The sequence below is a fragment of the Triticum dicoccoides genome, chromosome 6B (genome assembly GCF_002162155.2).
Source record: "Triticum dicoccoides isolate Atlit2015 ecotype Zavitan chromosome 6B, WEW_v2.0, whole genome shotgun sequence".
Lineage (NCBI taxonomy): Eukaryota > Viridiplantae > Streptophyta > Magnoliopsida > Poales > Poaceae > Triticum > Triticum dicoccoides.
In genome coordinates this window covers 87760518-87768039 of record NC_041391.1, presented here as the reverse complement: position 1 = coordinate 87768039, position 7522 = coordinate 87760518, and positions in this window count along the sequence as shown.

Below are 7522 nucleotides of genomic sequence, written 5' to 3'. Positions count from 1 at the left end.
TTTTCTTCTCTAAACCGTTCCGGTTTTCTAGATCGGTTTTTCGTTCGGTTTTTTTTCACCGAAACCCTAGATCGGATTTGTTTTCTTTTCCGATTTAGTTGCCTTTGGACCGTTCGCCGGACCGTTCGTCTTAACGAACGTGATCACCTGATCGCCTCGGTTAATGAACGTCTGTTCGTTTAACCGTTCGTCGTTCTCTTTTCTCGTCGGATTTATTCCGCGATTCTTCCGATCGTGATTTCAGATCCGATCTTCTTTCTAGTCTATCTTCTTGCTCGTTTATCGGAATCAGGTGATTCAAATGCCTGGAGTTTCGCCTCGAAACCGCCGTTCCGACTAACCAACTTAAACTAAGTTTTGTTACTGTAAAAATTTGACCTAGTTTCAACTTGCTAGAACCGAGTTGTTTTCTTTCGTCGTTTGACTTTCGATGCTTTATTTGATTCGATTCTTTTGCAACCAGGGTTCTTAAGTTGAACTCTCTGGTTAGATCTTTTATTTGAGATTTCCCTGTGCATTAGATGAGTACTTATTGTATGCTTGTTGTTTGTCTGTGTTAGATCACCCGGAGTGCGCCGCTTGTTACTTCGAATCTCTAGGTCACGCGGATCATCAGCAAGGCAAGTAACACTTGATCATATCTTTCCTACTACCCAGTTTTATTGCATTAGATCAAACCCTCAAACACTTGCATTGTTTAGGATCTAAATTAAATTGTGGGATTGGGAAGTAGAATTGAGGTAGTACCTATTACCTGTTACTTATGAAACCTTGGGAGTTACTTCTACGTTTGCTTATTATGCTATGCTATGCTAGTAGACGTGGATTGGGTGAGTGAATATCCATGACAGATGTGAGATTGTTAATTAATGGTTTATCTCAGGTGGCAACCTAAACACACATCTGGGTGGATTGAGGCACCTGGTTTCCATCAGGACTTGCCTGTATTTCTTCGGACCGCCACCCAGGCTCTAAGGGATCATAAGATATTTCAAACTGGAAACTTCCGTGTGCAGCCACAAGCCAATTATGGGCTCTGGCGTAGTTGATTAAGTTGTGCGAACTCTTACGGGTAGGCTAGCTAATGTAGGGGATGTAGGTTGGTACGGTCTACCCACATGTAAGGTGCTAGCGCTTCTGAAAGACTATGTCTCGGTCATCCGTTTCTCAAACACCATGCAGTGCGAGAACCAAGCGGAGGCGATCGAGTCTTGTGGGGAAAAGTGCGCAAGCCTCTGCAGAGTGTATAAACTAATCATGATTAGCCGTGTCCCCGGTTATGGACGTTTTGAGTATCTGGTAATTGAATATCATGTGAATCTCAACATGTTACCTCTAGTAAAAGCTATTGGGTTTTAATGAGTACTTTTAATTGGGATTGAGGATGATGTCAACCATTCTCAATGTTTAACAACCACCATGATAGTTAAACAAAATTATTCCTTTGATGTAGGGAAAAATTTGGCTTTTCGCAAAACTGTAACCATAGAGCCTTACCACCAGCCAAATATGCATGTAGTATAGGCTTATTGTTTCATTACTCTCTATGTGTTACATTGCCAGCATATTCCATGTGCTGACCCGTTTTCGGGCTGCAACTTTCATGTTGCAGACTTTTCAGACGACGAGTAATGAATTTAGGTCGTGGTTCTATACTCAGTGATGCCGATGGAGTTGATGGACTCACTTATCTTCCAAGCCTTCCGCTGTTATCGTTATTAGATGGCCTTAAGCCATATTTATTGTAATAAGTCCTCTTCTGGACAATCGATGTAATAAGTGTGTGATTGCTACTCTGCTATAAATCCTTCGAAGTACTGTGTGGTGTCAGCATTACTGATCCAGGGATGACACCTGAGCACAGAGACTTGATCCATTCGGGTCTGGTCGCTACAGAGATGGTATCAGAGCACACGCTGACTGTAGGACACGACCACTAAGTTAAAGCCATAGATCACTACTCTCCTCTCATTTTCTAACTCCTCATCTATTCTACTCTTTAGGATGAAGGACGCGAAGATCAAGTACACCCAACCGGATGAAGGCACACCATTTGGATTTCACTTGAAGGAAGTTACCAAGTACCTGAACATTGGACTACCAAGTTTCACCGGGACTTTCAACGCCACTCTGCCTGAAGAGGAGCGCTGGAAGATTCACGCTCACGTTCCGGGAAGAACATTCACGCCAATCACGAAGCCCATAGATAGTGTTTTCAGTACACCAACTTGGAGTCTGGGAAAGAGCATGGCAGCTCATATCACCATGGGACGCATTGGAGAAGTTTATCAAGAAGACCTCAAGGACACCATCTACCAGATTTGCGGACGCCGAGACGACAAATGGGACATAGTCAGTCCCAAGAAGGATAGATCCATTGCAGCTTTTATCCAGGAGTTAAACCAGCACATTCGACGCCATGAGAACCAGATGTGCAATGATATGGTAGAGTTGAAGAATGCGAAGGCAAGGATCATCGAGCTAGAAGGAGAACTAAAGTCTACACGCAAGGACTACATGGACGAGATCGTAGCTCTAGCAAGGCACAATTGCGATCTTAAGCAGGAGATCGAAGAACTCAAGAAGAAGTTAGCATCCCAGGAGGACGACAAGTACGTCGCATGTCCAGACAACTACATCATCCTCGACGACACCGATTCGGATCCAAGTGAACCCGACTTCGAAGACGAAGCTGGAGCGGACATCATGGAATCTTCCACCGGTTCAAATTTCTAGATGACCACCACATATTAGTAGTATTTCCCCCCATGTAAACATTATAGTACACGCACTTGCGATAGTTAGATCGTTGTAAGCCTTGTTTGATTGAATGGAGTGATTTTGTGTGCATTTGCTCATGTGCATTTGGGTAGTGATTCCCCTTAGACCTCATTCTATTCTAAATTTCTCTTCTTTTCTAAACCCATCAGATGCCTCCGAGACGTGACCCTGGATTCGTTTTCCCGCCAGAGATCACCCAACTGATCCAGCAGCAGAACACCCTGATTCAAACATTGGTGCAGAACCAGGGCAACAACAACAACAACCGACCCCCACCACCTGCGGATCATTTGACTCGTTTCCTTAGACTAAATCCGCCGGTGTACTCCAGTAGCACCGAGCCGATTGTAGCAGATGATTGGCTCCGCAAGATAGGAAGGGAGTTGACCACTGCAGGATGCACAGATGGAGAAAGAGTGAAGTTTGCAGCACATCAGCTTGAAGGACCCGCAGCCGCATGGTGGGAGAATTTCACAGTCACTTACCCGGTAGACACTGTCACATGGGATCAATTTCAGCAAGCTTTTCGCACTGCCCATGTCTCAGCAGGAGCCATGGCCATGAAGAAGCGTGAGTTTCGCAACTTACGCCAAGGAGGAAGGACTGTTGGCCAGTACGTGGATGACTTTAGCAAATTAGCACGTTACGCCCCAGATGACATTGCTACAGATGCGGCTAAACAGGAGAAGTTTCTAGAAGGACTGAATGATGAGTTCAGCATGCCGTTGATGGTAGCAAGTTTCAATAACTACCAGGAGTTAGTAGACCGAGCCCTTATGATTGAAGGAAAGCAGCAGCAAATTGAGAACCGCAAGCGAAAGTATGGACAAGGGAAGTATAACTCTGGAGCTCAGCAGAAGACTCGTTATACCCCTAAATCAGGAATTCAGTTTCAGCATACCCATGGAGGAGGTAATTCGCACAACCATAATGGCACTAAGAATGGGAACGGGAATGGAGGAAGCAACAGACAGAATCGCACCAACCCGTCAACACCATCCAAGGCAGACTTGAGTCACATTACTTGCTTTAAGTGCCGCAAGACGGGGCATTATGCAAATGACTGTCCAGAAGGCCAGAATGGAAATGGCAATGGAAGCTCTGGAAAGAAGCCCAACCCTTTCAACAGGGGACAGGTGAACCACATTGATGTGAAGGAGATTGAAGATCAGCCCGATGTAGTAATCGGTAAGTTTTTGGTTAAGTCATTTACTGCAGGTGTTCTTTTCGATACTGGTGCATCACATTCATACATATCAAGGGAATTTGTGGATAAGTATGAGTTACCGACCCAAGCCCTTAGGTCACCCATGCTAGTAACCTCACCCGGAGCAGAGTACATGGCTAGTAAATGGTGTGATCGACTGCCACTAAGGATTGGACACTATGTTTTCCCCTCAGACCTAATAGTACTGGAATCCCAAGGATTTGATGTGATATTAGGAATGGATTGGTTATCAAAGTATGGAGGAAACATTGATTGCTCCACTAGATCAATTTTGCTCACCACACCAGAAGGAAGAAGGATTAAGTATGTATCACGGCACGAGCCGAGGAGAGCACAAGTAAATTGCTTATCAGGAGTGGTGCAGGAAGAAGTACCAGTGGTGAAGGATTTTCCTGATGTATTTCCGGAAGAGTTGCCAGGCATGCCACCAGATAGAGACATTGAGTTTTTGATTGAACTATTACCAGGAACAGGCCCGATATCGAAACGACCATACAGGATGCCAGCACAAGATTTGACAGAAATCAAGAAGCAGATTAAGGAGCTATTAGATAAAGGTTATATACGCCCAAGCTCTTCACCTTGGGGATCACCCGTTTTGTTAGTGGAGAAGAAGGATGGATCTTTGAGAATGGTTGTTGATTATCGTGAACTGAATGCGGTAACAATCAAGAACAAGTACCCATTACCAATGATAAATGATCTGTTTGATCGTTTGCAAGGAGCCAAAGTGTTTTCCAAGATCGACTTGCGATCAGGGTACCATCAGTTGAAGATTCGGGAGCAAGACATACCCAAGACTGCATTTACCACGAGATATGGACTGTACGAGTATACCGTTATGTCATTTGGACTGACTAACGCACCAGCTTATTTCATGAACCTGATGAACAAAGTGTTTATGGAGTTTTTGGATAAGTTCGTCGTGGTGTTCATAGATGACATTTTGATTTTCTCGAAGAATGAAGAGGAACACAAGGAACAATTGCGATTGGTTTTGGAGAAGCTAAGAGAACATCAGTTATACGCCAAGTTCAGCAAATGTGAGTTTTGGCTAAAGGAAGTTGGATTTCTCGGACATGTTATATCCGGAGAAGGAATAGCAGTTGACCCCAAAAAGGTTGAGACCGTAACTAATTGGGAAGCACCAACGACAGTTGGAGAGATTCGGAGTTTTCTTGGACTCGCAGGATACTACCGAAGATTCATTGAGAATTTCTCAAGGATTGCTAAGCCTATGACTGAATTGTTGAAGAAGGATAACAAATTCATATGGACTGAGGACTGTGAGGCAAGTTTTCAGGAGTTGAAGAAAAGATTGGTTACCTCACCAGTTTTGATATTGCCAGATCAGACTAAGGATTATGAGGTGTATTGCGACGCTTCACGTCGAGGATTTGGAGCAGTGCTTATGCAGGAAGGAAGAGTTGTTTCGTATGCTTCACGACAACTTAAGCCCCATGAGTTGAATTATGCCACTCATGATTTGGAGTTAGCAGCCGTTGTGCATGCCCTGAAGACGTGGAGACATTTCCTCATTGGAAATCATTGTGAAGTATATACGGATCACAAGAGTCTGAAGTACATCTTCACACAGAAGGAATTGAATCTCAGACAAAGGAGATGGTTAGAACTTATCAAGGATTATGATATGAGATTGCATTATCACCCCGGAAAGGCTAATGTCGTAGCAGACGCATTGAGCCGTAAGAGCCACGTCAATACCCTAATGATGGGAGGAATACCCAATGAGTTAGCCGAGGACCTTCGAGAGCTATGTTTGGAAATAGTTCCGAGAGGCTATGTAGCAACATTGGAGATTCAGTCGACACTGATGGACAAAATCAGAGAAGCCCAAAAGGCAGATAAGGAAGTTGCCTCTATAAAGGAGAAAATGGGCAAAGGAAAGGCTAAAGGATTTCGTGAGGATGAACACGATACCCTATGGTTTAAAGACTGTGTTTATGTGCCCAATAACCCAGAAATCAGGAAGTTGATTTTACAAGAAGCCCATGATTCACCCTATTCGATTCACCCAGGAAATACCAAGATGTATTTGGATTTGAAGAACACTTTCTGGTGGACCGGAATGAAGAAGGATATTGCGGAGTATGTAGCTATTTGCGATGTATGTCAGAGAGTAAAGGCAGAACATCAGAAGCCAGCAGGATTGTTACAACGTTGCCGATACCCGAATGGAAGTGGGATAAACTAGGCATGGATTTCATCACAGGTTTGCCAAAGACCCGTTCAGGATATGACTCGATTTGGGTTATAGTCGACCGTTTAACAAAGGTAGCCCAGTCCAGACAGAAGAGCTATGCCGATTCAAAGCGCAAAGCGATTGAGTATGAAGTTGGAGACAGAGTATATCTCAGAGTATCCCCGCTTCGAGGAGTTAAGCGTTTTGGAGTTAAAGGAAAGTTAGCACCCCATTTCGTTGGACCGTATAAGATTTTGCAACGTATGGGAGAAGTTGCTTATAAGTTGGAATTGCCAGAAGGACTGTCAGGAGTGCATGATGTATTCCATGTTTCTCAGTTGAAGAAATGCCACCCAGAGATAGCAGAGGTACCGTTAAGAGACACAGTGCCACTGGAAGCAATTCAGTTGAAGGATGACTTGACATATGAGGAAAAACCTGTTAAGATTCTCGATTATGCCAGCAGAGTTACCCGCAGCAAAGTTATCAAGTTTTGTAAAGTTCAGTGGAGCCACCACACTGAGGATGAAGCCACCTGGGAAAGAGAGGAAGTTTTGCTCAAGGACCACCCTCACCTATTTTCTAGCCAACCCGAATCTCGAGGGCGAGATTCATCTTAAGGGGGTAGGTTTGTAACATCCCAAATTTTCAATTTGGAATGTTATACATTAGGTCATCATGCATATCATATTTTTCTCGCATTTTTCGATCCTAGAAAATTTCACGCAATTCAAGGACCCTCGGAGAGAGTTGGAAGTTTCATTATTTTCATATTTGGGATTTCTCAAATTTTGAAAATAGGATCATTTGGATTTATTTAATTATCTTCATAAAGTTTTTCCTATAAAAATTTTGAGAGAGGGAATAATATGACTTTCCCAAATTTAGGAAAAATGAAGATTTAATAAATAAATCCATTTTGGTTTTTGCCGGAGTTTTATTTGCGTTTTATTTGCCTTAGGGAAAAATGCGTGTTTTTAAAAAATTGCATTTTAGGCCCCGAGTAAAGTTCTTTTTGTTCGACTCATTTTTAGGAGTCGGGGAAAGTTTACTGTATTAATTTTGGAGTTCGTTTAGATTTTTTTTTTATTTTGTCTCTCTGCGCGCGAGACCGTTTTAAAAAAAAAACTGCAGCGCCTTGGGCCAAAGGCCCAAGCTGCTAGCCGCCGGCCGGCCAAGGCCACCGCGCGCGCACGCACCAAGGGGGCCAGGGAGCCACTCCTTTTTCCTTGTCCTAGTAGGACTCTTTTCCTACTTCGTTTATTCCGTATCTAATCCTAGATCTATTCCTAATCCTAATCTATTTCTTG